Source organism: Felis catus, chromosome B3 (genome assembly GCF_018350175.1).
Source record: "Felis catus isolate Fca126 chromosome B3, F.catus_Fca126_mat1.0, whole genome shotgun sequence".
NCBI classification, from domain to species: Eukaryota; Metazoa; Chordata; class Mammalia; order Carnivora; family Felidae; genus Felis; species Felis catus.
The window spans coordinates 17,824,650-17,845,510 of record NC_058373.1 but is presented as its reverse complement, the minus strand read 5'-3'; the positions used below and the strand labels follow the sequence as shown (position 1 = coordinate 17,845,510).

The window sequence follows — 20,861 nt, the reverse complement described above, 5'->3', positions numbered from 1 at the left end:
AAATGAAATTAAGTTAGAAATCAGTACCAGGAAGAAATCTGAGAAATTCCCATTATTTGGAAATTTAAATAACACTCTTCTAAACAACTCACAAATAAAAGAAATTATAAGGAAAATTACAAAATATTTTGATGAAATGAAAACGGTGCAACATATCAGAATTTATGGGATACAGTTAAGGAAGTGCTTAGTGTAAAATTTAATGTCTTAAATGACTATATTAGAAAAGAAAGTTTCAAACTCCTTACCTAAACTTCCACCTTAAGAAATGAGAAAAAGAAGTGAAAACTAAACCCAAAGCAAACAGAAGAAAATAAATAATGAAACTTATAAAAGTACACAGGTCCTATGGGATGGATGAAGGCTGGTGTACAAGGGGCACAGGAGAATCTCAGGGGATAACTGGGATTTTGTCTGTGTTTGATGATGGTGGTGGTGACACAACCAAAGGGTAAATTTCTGTGTATGTTAAAATAAAAAATAAAAACAGTGACACATTATTTTCAAAAACAAAATTCTTTCTAAAAGTTAAAAATAAAATGTATATTAAGGCAAAATTTTAAAAATCCTATATATTGATTCTCTGGACATTAGAAAGAAGCAGAATAATTATTCTGGGTATAAAATTTACAGAATTCAATTAGTTCCTTAGCCATTTTTCTTTCCTTCCTTCCTTCCTTCCTTCCTTCCTTCCTTCCTTCCTTCCTTCCTTCCTTCCTTCCTTTCTGGTGTAAAACAGTGATTTTATTAAAGCATGGGGACAAGGGGCACCTGGGTGGCTTAGCTGGTTAAGCGTCTGACTTTGGCTCAGGTCACAATCTCATGGCTGGTGGGTTCGAGCCCCATGTCAGGCTCTGTGCTGACAGCTCAAAGCCTGGAGCCTACTCTGGATTCTGTCTCTCTCTCTCTGCCCCTTCCCTGCTTGCACACACACACACTCTCTCTCTCTTTCTCTCTCCCCTAAATAAATAACATTTAAAAAAGTTTTTTTAAATAAAGTTTAATAAAGCACAGGGACAGGACCCTTGGGCAGAAAGAGCTGCCCAGTTCTTTAGCCGTTTTTATATCTAATGATGTGTTCCTTGAATTTTTCTGAAGTCTTTTTAAAAATATGGCATTACTACATTTCTTTTTAATAACAGTTCTATAATTTATCATTAATAGATTTAATGTTGGCACCTTCAAAAATATTTACTGCTATGCTATCTTGAAATTAATGTGGTATGACTGATATAGAGTTACAATGCATTCTTTCTAGAATACTAGTAGAATCCTGCTCTTTTCATCTGGTCTCTCTGTCGCCATACCATTCCCCAGGGTGTACACATCTGTGTGTATACTTTATTTCTTTAATGTACCTAGAATAATCCTACCTTCACAGTCATATTGTTTACTTTTATACTAAATATACAATACCTTCAAACTTTTCAGCTACTTAGAGTATCCTGAAAATGATTTCGTTATCGCCACGTAGTAATTACTTACACTAAGCATAAAAAAATAAAAAATAAACATTAGAGTGCCAATTTCAAAAGAAAAAAACAGCTAAGTCTCCTTTAAATCATCACTCTTCTGCTGATACACACTGACCTAACCTAAAATTTAAGAGGCAATGGGAAGGAAGCCACCCACTCCATGCCAAGCCAGTGACCACAGACAGAGTCAATAACAAGGCTTGGTATTTTCAAGCACTGGCTTTTTCCGGTACCACTAGAAACAGCTCTAATTTGAGCTCCAAAGCACACTGGGTTAGGAAGAGCAAGAAATAAAAGACAATACTGCAATGCCAAATTCCATTCTATATACAGTAAGTATCTCTCTTTATATTCATTCTCTTTCTCTTGATTCGGCCGTGGAAGATACATACTCTGATATGCCGATATAGGTTCAAAACATAATCATATTACTTATCAGCTGCAACTTTGGGTTATTTACTCAAATATTTAGATCATTGGTTTGATATTTCGAAAAAATCATCTGTAAAAAAAAAAAGATAGAACGTGTACCTCAGGTAATTAAGTGCAATGTCCTATATAATTTAATAATGTATGGCAGAAAACAATATTTATAATTTTCAGCTCATTATGCCACATAATAATCTAAGTGTAAATCCTGAATATAAATATTTTTAAGTTGATGTAGTTTTTGGCACAGAAACAACTACAAACACAGTCTGTGTGTTTCTTATGTCTAATACAGACACAAAGGGGCTCTTAAGAGGGAGAGGTCTTTAAGAAAATGGGCAGGACTACATCCCTTGGTCAAATAAAAAAAAACGAAAGCCAACTCAGATTCAAATGACCTATCAGTCTGTTCTGAAGGAGGGCTAACAACAGCATACAGATGTCAGGTTTCTTGGGTTAACAGCAATTACCAAACAATACAACCTCTTAGATATTACTTGTGACAACTGGGATCAAATCCTACATTTATTCTAAAGTCATAACAAACATCTGAATTAATATTTCCTTAAGAAGTTTAACCCACTTATCTGATGTGAGAATTAGAATTCTACAAGGCTGAATATTGTTGTCTTTTTAAATCCAGACCAATCACTCTGCAAATAAGCAGCCTGTCTAGAAACGGCCTGCTTTCCACATGTGGGCCAAAACATGTTCACAGTCCAGGTAGAGAAAGTTTACCCTTAAACCCTTTAAAATTATTTTTTTACTAAAACAAAGTGTATAATGAAGCCTTTTATTTTGTGGATATTTTATAAACTAGGTAATGGCCAAATCTGGGAATACCATTGGAAGTTGTCATTTCCTCCACAGAGACCGACAACAAAGGCTGCTGAGTAACAGTGATAGGCCACACTGCAAAACACCCACCGCATGTCTTCTTTCTACCTCCACTATTAAACACTGAGCCCAGCACTGTTATCATTTCCTGCCTGAACTCACCCCAAAGCCTCCTTCTTGCTTCCATTCTGCCCTCTTCCCACCCATTTTCTAAAGGGAAGCCAAAGTGATATTAAAATGTAAGTCCAATCATGTTCCTTCCCTGTCCAAAACTCTGCCCTGGCTTCCCAATGTACATGCATAAAGTCTCACACACCATGTTACTAGCGATGAGGCCCCTGATCAGTACTGGCCTGACTTTCTCATCCACCTCCGACAATCCAATTACCCTGCCCTTCTTTCTGGCCGAAGAAAGTGTCAAAATTACTTCTTCCCTCAGAGACTTTGAATTGGCTATTACCTCTGCCAGGAATGCTCTTTGCCCAGCTCCTCAAACTGTGGGCGCATTCTTGTCTTTTGGAACTTCACTATCGTATTTTCACAATGGCCTTCCTGGACACCCTAATTAAATAAGACTGCTTTTTCTAAATTATAGGATACCATTTATTTCCTTCCCTGCATTTACCACAATCTTTACTTATTTTATTTATTCATTTATTTACCTATTAAACCACAGTCAGTGCCTCCCATAAGAAAATAAACTTCACCAGAGCAGGAGCACTGACTGCCTTTATTTACTGCCATAACCCTAGCATCTACCAGATTCTAATTCATGGTAGGTGTTAAGTAAATATTCTTTGAATTAATTAATTAATCCCTTAAACTGTCTCACTTGTTATGTAACCCCAGACTAGACTTACAGCCTTAAAAAACCTCACAATTTATGATTCAAATTTATCAAAATTACAACTACTGTAGAACTTCAAGACAACTTACAAATCCTTGAAAAGAAACTGTGAAATCCAAGACTGCCAGAGTTTCATCGCATGATGAACACAATTTAAGTTTTCCCCAATGCCTTATAATTATCTCTGTGGACATAAGGAATGGGAATATTCTAGAATAGAGATTAACAGAAGACCAGCTGCCCACATATTATATAGGCCCAGATGGCTGAGCATTTTCAAATTTTTGTATATTATTTCCTTTATACAACCGCAAAGAAATATAAGATACATAATTTATCAAGAATGATTATGAAATAATATCACCAAAATTTTCAGAAGTTATATAAGCAAATATTGTCCTTCAAGGTCATCAGCCAGCAAAGCAAACCCAACTCCATGTCTTCATTCATATCTTTTGAAATTCCTGTCTTAGAATTGTCTTAAGATCTTGATACAGGATTGCTTCATGGAATCTAGGGATCAAATCCACCCTAAGAAGGACAGGATTGACACTACCAATTTTATTAAGAAGAACATGTCTCAAACTCTGAATGTAAACCCAAAAGAAAAAAAAATTTTAATGTTTAAACAAGATTGGAATCCTCAGAATCACACACGCTGAGTATGTTCAAGAATAGCTCAGGGACATTCTTAAAACGATGATGCTTTCTTGGTTTTGGAAATTATTTAAAAACTTTATCTGAAGATCTTATTTAAACTTAACAACCACAGACTCTTGTTGGAATGAGTGTGTCTTTAAGATAATCAATTCGAAGGAATTAACAATAACTTGGCTTTGTGAATTCAGAATCTGGGTACATTTGTTCAACCACTACATCCTTTTCATACTTGGGTAAGTGTAATTACATCTATCCAGTTTGGAAAAGCTAAATCCATTCCTTAATTGGACCAGTTGATGGACCAGAAATAGCCTGAATTTGGTTCACATCCTGATACAACGGGACTGAGGGGGTGATTATTTGTGGGGTCCAAACGGTACCAGTGTGTTTTTCCATCTTCACGCTTCTCCCCCACCACAGGTGCTCACTTGCACATGCTCCCTCCTATGACAGCAGGTGCATAATGTGTATCAAAGGCACCATGAGTTAAATAAGTGTTAGGAGACTTGCTTCAGAACCTACTCACCAATTATATTATTTCCAAGGGGAAACAGTTTATGGATTAAACAGGAACTTAAAAATAACATTTTTAATACCCTTTGTAATACACTACTTAGGGTCTTCCAGTATAGGACAAAACTGTCCACAGTCACAAAGGGCTTGCTATGTATAACTGTGAATGTGTGGCAGGTTATGTTTAATAACAAATATTCACAGTGGAGAATAAAATAGAAAATACCAGAAAGCTCACTGAAAACAATCTATTAACCATGCATTTGTCTGATATAAGCAATATACAAGAACTTTTTAAAGTGAGAAACATCAAACTAGCATGTTAAGACATCCTCTTAATTATGAAAGACAATTAAATATTATTTGGGAGCTTTAAAATAAAATGCTCTGAACATATGACATGTGAGAAACACAAAAGAAACTGATTTGACTTAAATATTTGTGTCTGGGTACCAAGCCTGCCAATTAACTCCCAATAGAAATTTTTAAATGTTAAAGACAGTATAAAATAACATTGTTTTGACATTTTATGCATGATTAAATTATACACTAGACTCTCATTGAGTGTTCTTCAAAGTAAGTAATTTACCAGGTGTTTATCAGTTATCTAACCAAATAGTCAATTTGGCATTTGAAGTACCTAGCAAAATGTCAATGAGAATTTTGCAGAAGACAAAAAGTATCTAGAAAGTACTCTTGCTAAGTGGCAATTATAACTAACTGCTAGAAAGAAATGGCATACATCTCTTCTTCAGATATACTATCTTTAAAACTTAAAAGCATTTATTCTAAAATTTAACATCTTTATTACTGTTTAAGTTTACTTATTTATTTTGAGAGAGACAGACCACGAGCATGGGACAGGGGCAGAGAGAGACAGAATCCCAAGCAGGCTCGTGCTGTCAGCATAGAACCCAATGGAGGGCTCGATCTTATGAACCCTGAGATCATGACCTACGCCAAAATCAAGAATCAGAGGCTTAACCAACTGAGCCACCCAGGTGCCCCTCTTTATTACTGTTTTATGTCAGTACATGGATTACTACTTGGAAAAATTCCTCATCCTGCAGAGTCATGGAGACAACATATGCAGATTTTCATTTTATGTTATGTTTTAGTGACTGTCTATTTGACAGGTTTCTTCTAGGTAGGCTTTTTACCTCTTTACTGAGGTAGCACAATGGGAGTTTTTTGGCTTTGACCTGAATGAGACCCGGCAACCACTGTTGTCATAATATCATAGAATCATGGTCCAAAATAATTTTTTTTTAATTTTACTACTTTGCAGAGGAAAGCTAAAAGCAATCCATGTTTCACTATCAGAAAGGAATGTTACTATTATAATGATGGCTTTCACCTCACTTTCTAAACACAAAACAGGGGAAAAATTTTTTTAATTAATTTTTTTTTTTTTAAGAGAGAGAGTGTGTGTGAGCAGGGGAGAGGGGCAGAGGGAGAAAGACCATTTTAAGCAGGCTCAATGCTCAGCATGGAGCCCAACATGGGGCTCGATCCCACGACCCAAGCCAAAATTAAGAGTCAGACGCTCAACATACTGAGCCACCCACGTGCCCCAAAACAGGAAAAAACTTTAAAGAAAAAAATTTTAGTCTGTATACATTTCAAATGATCTATTCTAGTTTATTTGAAATTCCCATATGTAATCAACTTGAAAAACAGAAAGTGGTGGATAAAGAAAATGATCTCCACTGATACTGACAGAACACTTAGAAACCCCGGGGGAAACATATGAACCTTAGTTTTAAAAAAACTCCATTAATTAAAAGAGTTCCACATTAAATACAAAATGTAACTCTGATTTCTGAATGGGTGTCCTTTATAAGAAATTCACCTTATCACTACCAATATGAGAAATTCGACCTTAGGGGCGCCTGGGTGGGTCAGTAGGTTAAGCGGCCGACTTCGGCTCAGGTCATGATCTCACGGTCCATGAGTTTGAGCCCTGCATCAGGCTCTGTGCTGACCGTTCAGAGCCTGGAGCCTGTTTCAGATTCTGTGTCTCCCTCTCTCTGACCCTCCCCCGTTCATGCTGTCTCTCTCTCTCTCAAAAATAAATAAACGTTAAAAAAAATTTAAAAAAAAGAAATTTGACCTTAGAAAGTTCTGAATTTGTGCATACTGCCCGTCAATCTTAACAGCAAAGCAACAGGTTTCTAGATTTACAACTTGCGGTAACTTGGAGTTACAGTGGAAATAACCAGCAAAATGAAAACAAAAAGTACACCACAGTGACTAACATCGAGGATACAAATGAAATGAGGGCACGGAATAATGTTAACTTTTTAATTCTAAACTCTCCTATAATGTTTATTTCTATATAATGTTTACTCTATATAATGTTTATTCTTATGCTCATGTGTCATTTCTATAATAATATAAAATTAAATGCTTCATCACACACTTTGGGATTCCTTAGAAAAAGAGATTCAACAATTTTAAAAACGTGTAATATAGAGATACATATATTTTTAGCTGTATTTACTCTGCCTGGAAATGATCACATATAAATCTGTGAGTAAAATTCTAAGAATCTGGACTTCCTAACAACATTTCAGCTCACTGAAATACAACAGAGAGAAAAAATTTAATAAATGTGTACATACAGTGCTGCTATGCAAATTTATGTTGCTGAGGGTCCTACAAATTCTGTCATTATAAAATGAAAAAAGCTACAGTCTAAAGAGTTTCTGTTAAATGCAAGTATCACAGAAAATTGTATGGTGCTTGGAAAGAGAACACACAGAAATAGATTTCTCCAGATTTCCATTTATTCCTAACCCCTTGGAAAAATACTGCGAAGTAGTACCGTTGCTTTGCTGTGAGCCAGTCAACATACACAGGAGTTCAAAACCTTTTATTATACTCCAGAAATCTTTTGTTGTGAGTTACATTAAGAAACCTTTCAAATGCCCCTCAATAACAGGAAGTAAAGGAACAATAAAAACTTGTAAGCACATAAAGAATACCAAATAGTTCAATGTGAACAGATGATTTATGCCTAGAAGTCGTATTTCTTTCAGAAATGAGTTAGTTGCACATAAAATTTCCAAGGATATTAACATTTTCCAAATTAATTCGTATTTTTTTCATTTAATTATTTGAACTGGCAGTTTAGTAAAAACTAGGTTATGTCAAAACGACACCCAGAAAGTAACTTCAAAAAAAAAAGAGCTAAAAAAAAGCGTTCATATTTACTTTGTACATTAATTTTATCTAAAACAAATGTTTGTGATAATAGTTGTCACAGAGTTCCTGGAACATCACTCATCTCGACAAGTGTTTGTTTACTCCAGCTATATTCACAGAACACTAATCTAGAGCAATGCTCCCATGGTTAGGTTAAGTTTAGGAAACACAATATGCTATACTGCTTATCAAATACACTTTAGCATATTAAAGATCGGTTTATCAAGTCAGGAAACTGTTGATGTACCAACAGTTTCCCATTCATTTGGCCACGGTACACTTTTTTCACACAACATGTATGAAAAGGTTAGAAAACTGCTGATAATCAACTTTGAAGGTGTACGCCCCCCCCCATGTATTCCATTAAGAAAAGTCTAACACTCTAAATATTAGTATTAATCTTTTTCTTTACTTTTGTATAGGAAAAGCAGAAAGGAATTATCTCAAACTCAGCTGAAGGGAAAGAACATCAAAATGTGTTACGAAATTCTGGCTTTATTTTAATACGAGCGGTCAATGTAACCTTACGTACTAATGACATTTGTGACTCCGATCATTGTAACTGTTGGCTGTCAGCTTAAAAAAACACTGCCCTGGGGCACCTGGGTGGCTCAGTCGGTTAAGCATCTGACTTCAGCACAGGTCACAATCTTCCAGTTCATGGGTTCGAGGCCCCCACTAGGCTCTGTGCTGACAGTGCAGAGCCTGGAGCCTGCTTTGGATTCTGTGTCTCCCCCTCTCTCTGCCCCTTCCCTGCTCATGTTCCGTCTCTCTCTCTCTCTCTCAAAAATAAGTAAACATTTAAAAAAAAGATCTAAATATATTTAAAAAAAAAACAACACACTGCCCTAAGGTCCAAGCTGGTATCAGCCCTGATCTTTACAGCCCAATTTTACAGATACTTTTATTTATTCTTGCAGACCTTTTGAAGAAAGTTCAGAGAATTTTAAAATTATATCTTACCTCAAATCTGTCTTTAAAACTCTGTTCCATCACACATCAACTTTCCACTTTCTTCCTTCTAGCAAACAGGCATTCAGCCCCTTATGGCCCATGCTGCCATTACAGTAGCAATAATTTAAAAGTTACCTATAACAACATATGGAACAAGCCATATCCATAATCTCTTCAATTCTTTCACAAAGACATGATTTTCATGACTACGAGATAAATGGCTTCTACCACAGAAATTCTTCAGAAAAAAAGTTCCATGTGGAATACTAATAAATGAAACTAAAGGAGAAAAAGAGGCCATCCTGGTTTAAAATGACCCAACAAAAATATGGGTATAACTACTGATCAAATAATTTCGTATTCCCGTTGTATTTGCTTGCATTAACAGACAAAAACAGTATATATTACATGTTACAATTTATGAATGACTAAAAGTATAAGTGAAATAATTTTTAAACAACTTTGAAGTTTAGCAAAACTGTTAGCATAGTCTCTACAAACTTTACAAAAGGCTTACTAGTTGAGCCAACATGGCATTAGAATTTAATTACACCTATAACGGTGTTAAAATTTGCAAAATGTAGGAGCTCATTCCATTAATGGCACACAAAAGTTGCTTAATTTGATGCTTTATTCAATTTTGCAAAGTGTAATACTTTTTGTTACAAATCATATTTTAAAATAAAAGTTTTGGGGTGCCTGGGTGGCTCAGTCAGTTAAGTGTCTGACTTTGGCTCAGGTCGTGATCTCACGGTTCGTGAGTTTGAGGCCCACATCGGGCTCTGTGCTGACAGCTCGGAGCCTGGAAGCTGCTTTAGATTCTGTGTCTCCCTCTCTCTTGCCTCTCCCCTGCTTGTGCTCTGTCTCTCTCTCTCAAAAATAAATAAACATTAAAAACTTTTTTTTAATTTTTTTTTCAACGTTTATTTATTTTTGGGACAGAGAGAGACAGAGCATGAACGGGGGGACGGTCAGAGAGAGAGGGAGACACAGAATCGGAAACAGGCTCCAGGCTCTGAGCCATCAGCCCAGAGCCTGACGCGGGGCTCGAACTCATGGACCGCGAGATCGTGACCTGGCTGAAGTCAGACGCTTAGCCGACTGCGCCACCCAGGCGCCCCTAAAAATTTTTTTTTAATAATAAAAGTTTCAGGGGTGGGAAACAGACTACTAGCAGGCAAAGATAGTGTTTCTAATTCCTTATCTTAATTGTGACCATTGTCATGGTCAGTGCTTAACAAAATGAGTGTCACAGAGTTTCAGATGTTAAACCTTTCTACATGGGCCCTTCTCATTATGCACAAGCAGCAATAGCTAATTTTTGCAAAATTAGTTAATAGTTGGAAAAAATTAAAAAGAAAAATATGACTGGGTCAAAGCATATGGACAACTACACAGGAATCTATACTTATCTTAAAATTAAAACTTTAGGGGCGCCTGGGTGGCGCAGTCGGTTAAGCGTCCGACTTCAGCCAGGTCACGATCTCGCGGTCCGTGAGTTCGAGCCCCGCGTCGGGCTCTGGGCTGATGGCTCAGAGCCTGGAGCCTGTTTCTGATTCTGTGTCCCCCTCTCTCTCTGCCCCTCCCCCGTTCATGCTCTGTCTCTCTCTGTCCCAAAAAATAAATAAACGTTGAAAAAAAAAATTTAAAAAAAAAAAAAATTAAAACTTTAATTAAAAAGCAAGCAAAGCTACGGACTGCCAATAGCATTGCTATAATGCAATCCTGGAACTGTTTCCTACCACAAACATTTTAGGATAGGAGTAACTTTCCACTGGAAGTTCAGCCCATAATTAGACTATAGAAAGTTAGGGAAGCCTGGGTGGCTCAGTTGGTTAAGCGTCCGACTTCAGCTCAGGTCATGATCTCATGGCTTGTGAGTTTGAACCCTGCATCAGGCTCTGTGCTGACAGCTCAAGCCTGGAGACTGCTTTGAATTCTGTGTCTCCATTTGTCTCTGCCCCTCCCCTGCTCGTGCTCTGTCTCTGTCTCTCTCTCTCTCTCAAAAGTAAACAAACATTAAAAAATTAAAAAAAAAAAAAAAAGAAAAGAAAATTAATTAGGTTAGTGATTCAAAACACCAAGGTACTCTTGGCATCACAGAAACAATTAATATAGGAACAGTAGCACCTAAAACAATAAAATGAATGAATTTACTTTTCTGTTGCCTAGATACTATAGTCTGTTGATCTGCTGTTGTCCTCAATAATTCAATTATGTTTCACATGTTAAATCAATAGTCAACATGGAAATTATACTGTGCTCTTCTGAGAATTATTACACGAACTGCATGCTTACTTGTTTATATCTGTAAGAAAAATCTCATCTTTTTATTCTCTGAAACATCAAAAGTCTACAAAAGCCATTTTCTATCTTTGATTATTTTATTCTTTTGGAGTAAAAAGAGTAAAAACGGATGTTAAATAATGCCCTAAGTAAAATAAAATCCGAAGTCTGAACTATATATTCATCTCTTCCTTTTATTTATTTTGAGAGAGAGAAAGAGAGAGAGCGTGTGTGAGCAAGTGCACAAGCAGGGGAAGGGCAGAGAGAGGGAGAGAGAAACCCAAGCAGGCTTCATGCTATCAGCATGGAGCCTAAAGTGGGGCTCAAACCCACCAACTGCAAGATCATGACCTGAGCAGAAACCAAGTGTCGAACACTAAACCAACTGAGTCACCCAGGTACCCCAAAGTTATATATATATTTTATTGCTCAGAAAACTATAATCAAAGATTTACATTTGTCTTTAATAATAGTCTTAGACATGAATCTGCAAGAATGGAGGAAACTCCATTGTGCCAGATGAGCTACATTTCAGAAAAATACTAAGGATACCAAAAAGACTTCTCAAGCTATGCTTGAATCAGTCTGCAATCCTTAGACCACTGGGAAGCTATATGTATGTGCAGGGGAATCCGAAAGAGTCCACCAAAAGTAAAAGCCAAGGTAGATGTGATAACTGACTGCCTTTGAGGATACTCTCCAATCTAAACAATTTCAATCAGCAAAAGACAGAAGTCTTACAGGCTTGAAGTGTTGAGCTACTCCTAAACTACAATGGCTACTTCTAAACTACAAAGACACAGTGGCAACAGCTACAAATCCATGTTAAAAAAAAAAAAAAAAAAGACTAAAATCTGAGTAGAGTCATCAGAGGCTATATAACAAAAAATAAAAACTCTCACAAAAATGAATCAAAATCCAAAGCTGCGACAACATATTACTTAAATTTTGCAGTTTTCAACAATAGCAACAACAAAATGCAAGACATGGAAAAAAGCAGCAAAATGTGACCCATAGCCAGGAGGAAAAAAACATGTTTAAGAAGTCAACAGAAACTAACTCTGAATGGGTCTGGATGTTGAACTTGGCAAAGATTTCAAAGCAGTTATTAGAAATATGTTTGAATAATCTAAGGAAACTATGTCCAAAAAAACTAAAGAAAAATATGATGATAATGACTCAATTGATAGAGAACCTAAATATAAAAATACAAGCCATAAAAAGAACCAAAGAAAAACTGTAAAAGTGAAAATATAGTAACTGAAATGAAAATTTTCCTAGAGGGTCTCAGGAGCAGATGTGAGGTTGCAGAGGAAAGAATCAATAAACTCAAAAACATATCAACAGAAATTATCAAATCAGCAGTACAGAGACTCAGAGATCTGTGGGATACTATCATATGCATAATGGGAGTCCCAAGAGAAGACAAATGTGAGAAAGTGGCAAAAAGAATGTCAAAGGACAGGGGCATCTGGGTAGTTTAGTCAGTTAAGCCTGGGAGTCTTTATTTCAGCTCAGGTCATGATCTCATGGTTTGTGAGATCAAGCGCACATTGGGCTCTGCACGGAGCATGGAGTCTGCTTGGATTTTCTCTCTCCCTCTCTCTTTGCTTCTCCCCTGCTCACACACTCTTTCTTTCAAAATAAACACTTAAAAAAAAAAAAAGAATGTCAAAGGACAATAACTGAAAATGTCCCATGTTTGATGAAAAATATTAATCTACATATCCAAGAAGTTCAATGTATCAAGTAGGGCAAACATAAAAAGATCCACACCTAGACATACAGTAGTCAAGTTGCAGAAAGATAAATACCAATAGGAAATCTTGAAAGCCAAAAGAGAAAAATGACTCACACATAAAGGAGAACAATACAAGTAAAAACTAACTTATCAGAAACTACAGAAGTCTGAAGATGCTAAAATGGCATATTTAAAATGATAAAAAAAAGTTAATCAAGAATTATATATTCAGCAAAACTATCCTTTGAAAATAAAGTCAAAATAAAACATTCCCAGATAAACAAGAAGTGAAAAAAACCATTTGCTGGTAGACTTGCCCTATAAGAAATATTAAAGTCTTTATAGCTGAAAAAAAAATGATACCAGATGGTAACTAAAACCAACAGGAAGGAAAGGAGTTCTTTTAAATTTACTGACATTCATTTCATGGTTAGCACATGATCTATCTCAGAGAATATTCTAGGTGTTCTATAAAACACTACGTATTCTGCTCTTGCTGAGTGGAGGGATAATTACATGTTAAGTTAGTTCAAGTTGGTCAACAGTGTTATACAAGTTTCCTATATTCTCAGGTTGTTCTAGTTGATGGAAAGACAGGTGTATTAAAATCCTCAACTGTAATTGTTTAATTGCCTATTTCCCCTTTTAATTCTGTCATTTTCTGGTTCTGTATTTTGGGTTTCTGTAGCAAAGTGCATATACATTTGTAATGTTACATTTTCCCTAAGTACTGACTGTTTTATCTTTATGAATTTTCTCTCTTTGCCTCCAGTAATATTTTTTGTCTTACAGTCTATTTTATCTGTTCTTAAAATAGGTCCTTCAGCTAATACATACTGTGTGCCAGGTGTATCTTTTTCCTTTTTATTTTCAACCTATTTGAACCTATTCACTTATTTCAATTTTTGACTTCAAAATTTATCCTTTTTATATATAAATCCTTTTTATTAAGTTGGAAATTTTCTGCCTTTTGATGACAGTATTTCAAATATTCCCATTTAATGCAATTATTGATAAGGCTATATTTATATGTAACTTCACTATTTTTTATAATGTCTTATGTCTTTGTTTCTCTCTTCTTTCATTACTACTCCTGTATAAACACTTTTTAATTTTTTTTAATGTTTCTTTATTTTGAGAGAGCGAGAAATAGTGCATGCACACAAGAGGGGAAGGGGTGGTGAGAGAGAATCCCAAGCAGGCTCCAGGAGGGAGCCTGATAAAGGGCTTGAGATCATGAACCATGAGATCATGGCTGGAGCCAAAATCAAGAGTCAGACACTTAACGACTGAGCAACCCAGGTGCCCAGGTTTGTCCATTTTGTTTACGTTTTCAAAGAATTAATTCTTAGTTTCATTAATCTTTCCAATTGTTTTTCTGTTCTCTGTTTCATTTATTCCTGCTCTAAAATTTATTATTTGCTTTCTTCTGCTAAATTTGGGTTCCATTTGTTCTTCTTTTTCTGGTTCCTCAAGGTGTAGAGTTAGGTGGTTTATTTGAGATCTGTACTCTTAAGGTAGACATTTATTGCTACAAACTTTGCTCTTAAAACTGCTTTTGCTGCATCCCATATGCTCTGGTACATTTTCATTTTTGCTTGTCTCAAGAAATTTTTTAATTTCCTCTTTAATTTCTTCCTTATTCTACTGGTTGTTCAAGACAGTCTTGCTTAATTTCCATGTGCTTGTGAATTTTCCAATTCTCTTCCTGTTGGTGATTTTCTGGTTTCATGCCCTTGTGGTCGAGAAAATACTGGATATGATTTCAATCTTCTTGAATTTTCTAAGACTTGCCTAACATATGGTCTATCCTAAAAATGATCTGTGTGCACTTGAGAAGAAAATGTATTCTGCTGTTGTTGGATACAATTTTCTGTATATGCCTGTTAGGCTCGTTTGGTCTATGGTGTTGTTCAAATCCAAAGCTTCCTTATTGATTTCCTGTCTGGATGATGCATCCATTGTTGAGGATGGAGTATTAATGTCTCCAACTATTACTTTATTACTGTTTCTTTCTTTTAGCTCTGTTGGTTTTGCTTTGTATATTTAGGTGCTCCACTGTTGGACACATTAAACATTTACAATTGTTATAACTTCTTGAAGGACTGACACCTTTAACATCATATAATAACCTTCTTTGTCTTTTTAAAAAGTATGTACCTTTAAAATGTAAAAACCATTCTTATCTTGTAAGCCATTTAACAAAAGGCCTATGGGTCATAGCTTGCCAAGCCCTGTGTTAGACTATAAAATAAGTCTTATTAAATTAAAAACAAAAAATATGCCAGTATATTCTGACAGCAACAGAATTATATTAGAAATCAACAGAGAAATTTGAGAAATCCTCAAACATTTGGAAATTGAATAATAAACTTCTCAAGAGCTCCTGAATCAAAGAAGAAATCATGAATTAGAAAATATTTTAAATTGGGGGTGTCTGAATGGCTCTATTGGTTAAGCGGCTCACTTTGGCTCAGGTCATGATCTCACAGTTTGTAGGTTCAAGCCCTGCACTGGGCTCTGTGCTGACAGCCTAGAGCCTAAAGCTGCTTCGGATTCTTTGTCTCCCTCTCTCTGTGCCCCTCCTCCACTCATGCTCTGTCTCTCTCCGTCCCTCAAAAAAATGAATAAATGTTAAAAAAAATTTTAAATAAACTATCTTAAATTGAATGGAAACAAAAACACAACAATAGAAATTCATGAGAAGCTGCAAAAGTCGTGCTTTAATAAGCATATTTATACTTTTAAAATGCTTTCTAGCACTAGCTAGAAAGATCTAAAAATATTTAATATAAACTTCCACCTCAAGAAGCTAGAATAAGAAAAGTAAATCAAACTCAAAGTTGAAGGAAGGAAATAAAATCAGAGTAACAATCCATAAATTATAAAACAGAAAAATAACAGAGAAAGCCAATGGAACCAAAAGTTCGTTCTTTTAAAGAACAAAATTGGCAAACATTTAGCTAGACTAACCAAAGAGAAAGAGAGCAAGAGAGGGGGAGAGAGACAGAAAGAACACACATTACCAAAATTAGGAATAAACTTACAGAAATTAAAATAATTGTACAGGAACATTATGAGTAACTTTATGCCAAAAACCAAACAGTATAGATGAAATGGACAAATTCCTTAAAAGATTAAAGGAGATGGGGCACCTGGCTGGCTCAGTCAGTAGAATATGCAAATCTTGATCTCTGAGTTGTGACTTCAAGCCCCACATTGGGTATAGAGGTTACTTAAAAATAAAATCTTTTAAAAGAGAGAGAGAGATTAAAGAAGAAATACAAATCAATAGAACTAGAACAAGAAACTGAATTAGTAATATAAAATACTCACATAATGAAAAAATGAGGCACATATTGCTTCATAGGCAAATTTTATCACTTTTTAATAAATGGTACCAATCCTAAAAAAATTAACAAACTAATCCTAATATTTATATGGAAATTAAATAGGCAAAGCAAAATAGGCAAAATAGTCAAAGCAATTTAGAGAAGAAGAAAAAAGTTGGAGAACCAATTCTACCTGATTTTAAGACGTACTACAAAACCACAGTAAACAAGACAGCATGATAGTGACATAAGGCCAGAACAGAACACAGAGTCTAGAAATAAACTCACATAATTATAGCCCATTGATTTTTGAAACAGGTACCAAGGCAACGAGGTAAATATAGTTTTTTTTTTTTTAACAAATGGTGCTAGAATAGTTGGATATCCACATGCAAAAACAAATGAATTTAGATATAATCTCTATCACACAAAAAAGTCAACTGAAAATTGACCAGACTAAATATAAAAGGTAAAACTATGAATCCAACAAGAGAATTTAGGAGAAAATTTATAAACAGGACTTCATAAAAACTGAAAACTTTTACTCTTCAAAAGACATCATTAAGGGGGGGAAAAGGGAAGCCAGAGACTGGGAGAAAATATTTGTAAATTATATATTTGATAAAAGACTTGTATCTGCAATATATAAAGAATTTGTAAAACTCAGTAAGAAAATGAAGAACACGATGAAGAAATGGATATTTCACCAAAGAACACAAAGAAATGGAAAATTACCGTATGAAAAGATGCTCAAACATCCTTAGTGACTAGGGAAATACAGCTTACAACCACAATGAGAGGTGCCTGGGTGGCTCAGTCAGTTAAGCATCCTGCTCTTGATTTTGGCTCAGGTCATGATCTCACGGGATAGAGCCCCACATTGGGCTCTGTGCTGGCAGTGTAGAGCCTGCTTGGGATTCTCTCTCCTTCTCTCTGCCCCTCCCATGTGTGAACATTTCTCTTTCAAAATGAACATTAAAACACACACACACACACACACACACACACACACACAATTATATAATCCACTAGAAAAAAATCATGTCTTTTATAATAATAATAAAAAAAAAAAACACCTGACAATACCAAGTGATGGTGAGGATGTGGTAAAAACAGAACCCTTACACATAACTAGTGGGAATGTGAAATGATACAACTACTTTGGAAAAGAGTTTGTTTCTTCAAAAGATAATACATACTTATGATATACTCGGAAATTCAATTTCTAGGTATTAATCCAAGAAAAATGAGGACATATGTCCACACAAACATGTGTATGCAAATGTCCCTAACAACACTATTCATGACTACCAAAAACTGGAAACAATCAATGAACTGGTAAATGGATAAAGCAAACATGGTATATCCATACAATGAAATATAAATCAGATATACACAAAGGAATGAACTACCAAGGCACAAAACTACATAAATTAACAACAAAAACATTAAGCTAAGTAAAAGCACCCAAATACAACATACCACATATTGTATGATCCCATTTATATGAAATCTCCATAAAAAACAAAACCATAGAGACAGAAGATCAAAAGATCTGTCTTAGAATGGGAGTAGAAATTGATCACAATTGGGCATGAGGAAACTTTTCATGATGATTAAAGTGTTCTCAAACTGGATCATAGTGGTGGTAGTACAACTATAAAATTTACCAATAATTTAGAATTTACAATAGCCATTTGAAACACATTGAATCTTTGTATCATGAATTTTATGGTATGTAATAAAACATACCTCAGTAAATCTGTTAAGAAACGTTTACAAAAAGGAATGTGGTATTGATTTGGAACCAGTATAGACTGAGCTATTAAGAAAAACTAATATAGAGGTGCCTGGGTGGCTCAGTCAGTTAAGTATCCAACTGCAGCTCAGGTCTTGATCTTAGTTTGTGAGCTTGAGCTGTATGCCGGGCTCTGTGCTGACAGTTCAAAGCCCAAAGCTTCCTTCGGATTCTGTGCTCCTCCCTCTCTCTCTCTTTGCCCCTTCCCCACTCATACACGCATGTTCTCTAAAAAATAAATATTAAAAAAAATTTTAATGAAAGAAATAAAGAATAAACTAAAACAACGTAACTTCATTTGCTTTTTGACAAAGTTACTAGATTAAGATAAGCCCATAATCACAGTACATCAAGATTCCAGCATTAAAACTCTTCATGTAAAGGTCAAGTAAGTACTACCAGTTTCTTCTGCATGGCTCTATCCTACTAAACATCTTTATAAGTTACTTTCATAAAGGACTTGCTTTTCCAATGCGTAAGTGATTTAAGAATGGGAAGGATAGCTAATCTGACAACTGATAAAATCATGACTGAAAATGATTTCATATCCATTTATTAGCAAAAAATTCAGTTTCACAATGCCACGCATTGGAAAAAAATATTACTGGCAAAAGCAACCCAGATCTGGGTTTCTTTTTTTTTTTTTTCCTAATGTTTATTTATTTTTGATAAAGAGAGAGCATGAGCTGGGGAGGGACAGAGAGATAGGGGGGAACAGAGGATCTAAAGTGGGCTCTGTGCCGACAGTAGAGAGCCTGACATGGGGTTCAAATTCACGAACCGTGAGATAATGACCCAAGCTGAAGTCAGATGCTTAACTGACTGGAGCCATCCAGGTGCTCTAGATCTGGGTTTCTAAATATCACTCTCCAATAAAAGGAACCGGGGCTGAGACACAGAAAATACAAAATAAGCTAGAAACATGATGGGAGAAAAATAAGAAAGTGCTTGAAAAAGTATGGGGAAATGTCAAAAAGACCAACCAGGAGCCAACCAGAAGGAACTCCCAATGGCTAACATTGGAACAATTTGAACAACAAAATAATGGCACTGAATTAGAATCCACAGAAACAAATATCTATGAGTTCTTACTAGTATAAATAGATAAAAGATAATTCCCAGAATTCCAATTAATAAATGTAGAAGGAATGAGGGAAATACAAATGTCACATTAGGCAAACACCACAGTAATCACTGTTGTAGTCAAATCCACTAATGAATGCTAAAATCAGAAAGTGAAGGTCTGAGGAGAAACAGCTTAATGACAGTTTCAAAGTATTTTTAAGATACTTATCAGTTACAAAGGGAAAATTCAAAGTGGAGAAACCCAATAGCCATCAGCTTAACCAAGGGATCAAGGTTAATCACTAGCAATCATAAGACACAATAATATCATGTACCCCCCAATAGGATGCACTGAGAAGAACACAAGATCATTTCCATGGTATTCTTGCTAAAAATACATAAACTCAATCTAATCGTGAGGAAATAGCATGTTCCATATAAGGTCTATTCCTGTGCTAAGATTCAAGGATTCCAAAGGTAATGAGCCAGCATTGTGGCTTCCCCAAAATTTCACTACAAAAAAAGTACAAAAGATAACAAGGAGGTAAGACTGTAAGACAGAAACATTTAATTTCCCAAAACATAAATAATGGGTGTGTTTTTAAATGTGTACCATATGTCATACACATATGTATTTAATAGAAGACTGAAAGAGGACAATCAAATTTTTATAGCATAGTATCTTAGGGTCCCATGTAGGATCCAGTGTGACAAGTCTCTCTCCCTTGGGTACCCAGATAATATAGTCCTTTCTCCCTAAACTTTGACTATGGGAAGCAGCAAACATTTTTCTCCATCTTCCATTCTAGATATGTGCTTTGCCTCTCACTTTATTTTCATTCATTCAATATTAATTGACTACCCATGTGAAGGGTAGGGAACGAAAAGCTCTGGGAGATACAAAGACAAATAAATTAATCACCTGTCTCAAAATTGCTTCCAGTTTCTGATGCTTTCAAAAATAAGACTTTTGAAACTTATCCAGTTTGACCTTTTTGTTTTAACAGTGGAAGCATTCGCCTGACTCAACAAACTACATCCTCCTTGGAAGTTGAAGTCCCTATAACAGACTTTTCAATCCTGACATTTATGAAAATCACCTCTTTGTCTTTTCACTTTTACCACCCAATTGAGCATCCCTGAAGACTGATTTAGTTTTGCTTATTTTATAATTTTATATAATTGGAATCATAGAACATGCATTCTTTATGACTGGCCTCTGTCGCTCAATGTTGTATTCGTGAGATGTAAACATATTGTGAGATGCAGCTGCCTGCCTCTTTTCACCGTTCTATAACATTCCATTGTGTAAATTAACTACTTTCATCCATTCTATTGTTAGAAGACACTTGTGTCTTTCTGGTTTGAGGCAATTATGAATATTGTGAACTTAATGAACATTACTGTACATCTCTTTTGGTTCATAAATAAACATAAGTCTAGGAGAAGTGTTTGGTCAGAGTATGCACATCATTAACACTATAAGGTATGACAACCCCTGCTGTCTCATGTGTTCATAAATGCTGTTTTGTCATTCTCCTTCTTTAATGTTTATTTTGAGAGAGAGAGAGTGTGAGCAGGGGAGGGGCAGAGAGAGAAGGAAAGAGAGAATCTCAAGCAGGCTCTGCACACACAGTGTGGAGCCTTATGCAGGGCTCGAACCCACAAACCATGAGATCATGACCTGAGCTGAAACCAAGAGTTGAACACTTAACCG

General features: G+C 35.6%; 1 protein-coding gene and 1 long non-coding RNA gene across 5 annotated transcripts in view; one reads left to right on the top strand and one right to left on the bottom strand.

Moving 5' to 3' along the window:
• The window catches only part of LRRC28 (leucine rich repeat containing 28), a 182,511-nt gene that overhangs the window by 73,663 nt on the left and 87,987 nt on the right, over positions 1-20,861 (bottom strand). The gene's annotated exons all lie outside the window — the stretch shown is intronic.
• On the top strand, positions 1,649-20,592 carry LOC109500540. The gene is made up of 2 exons (XR_002158145.2): positions 1,649-1,807; positions 20,152-20,592. It is a non-coding gene; the product is annotated as an uncharacterized LOC109500540 (long non-coding RNA).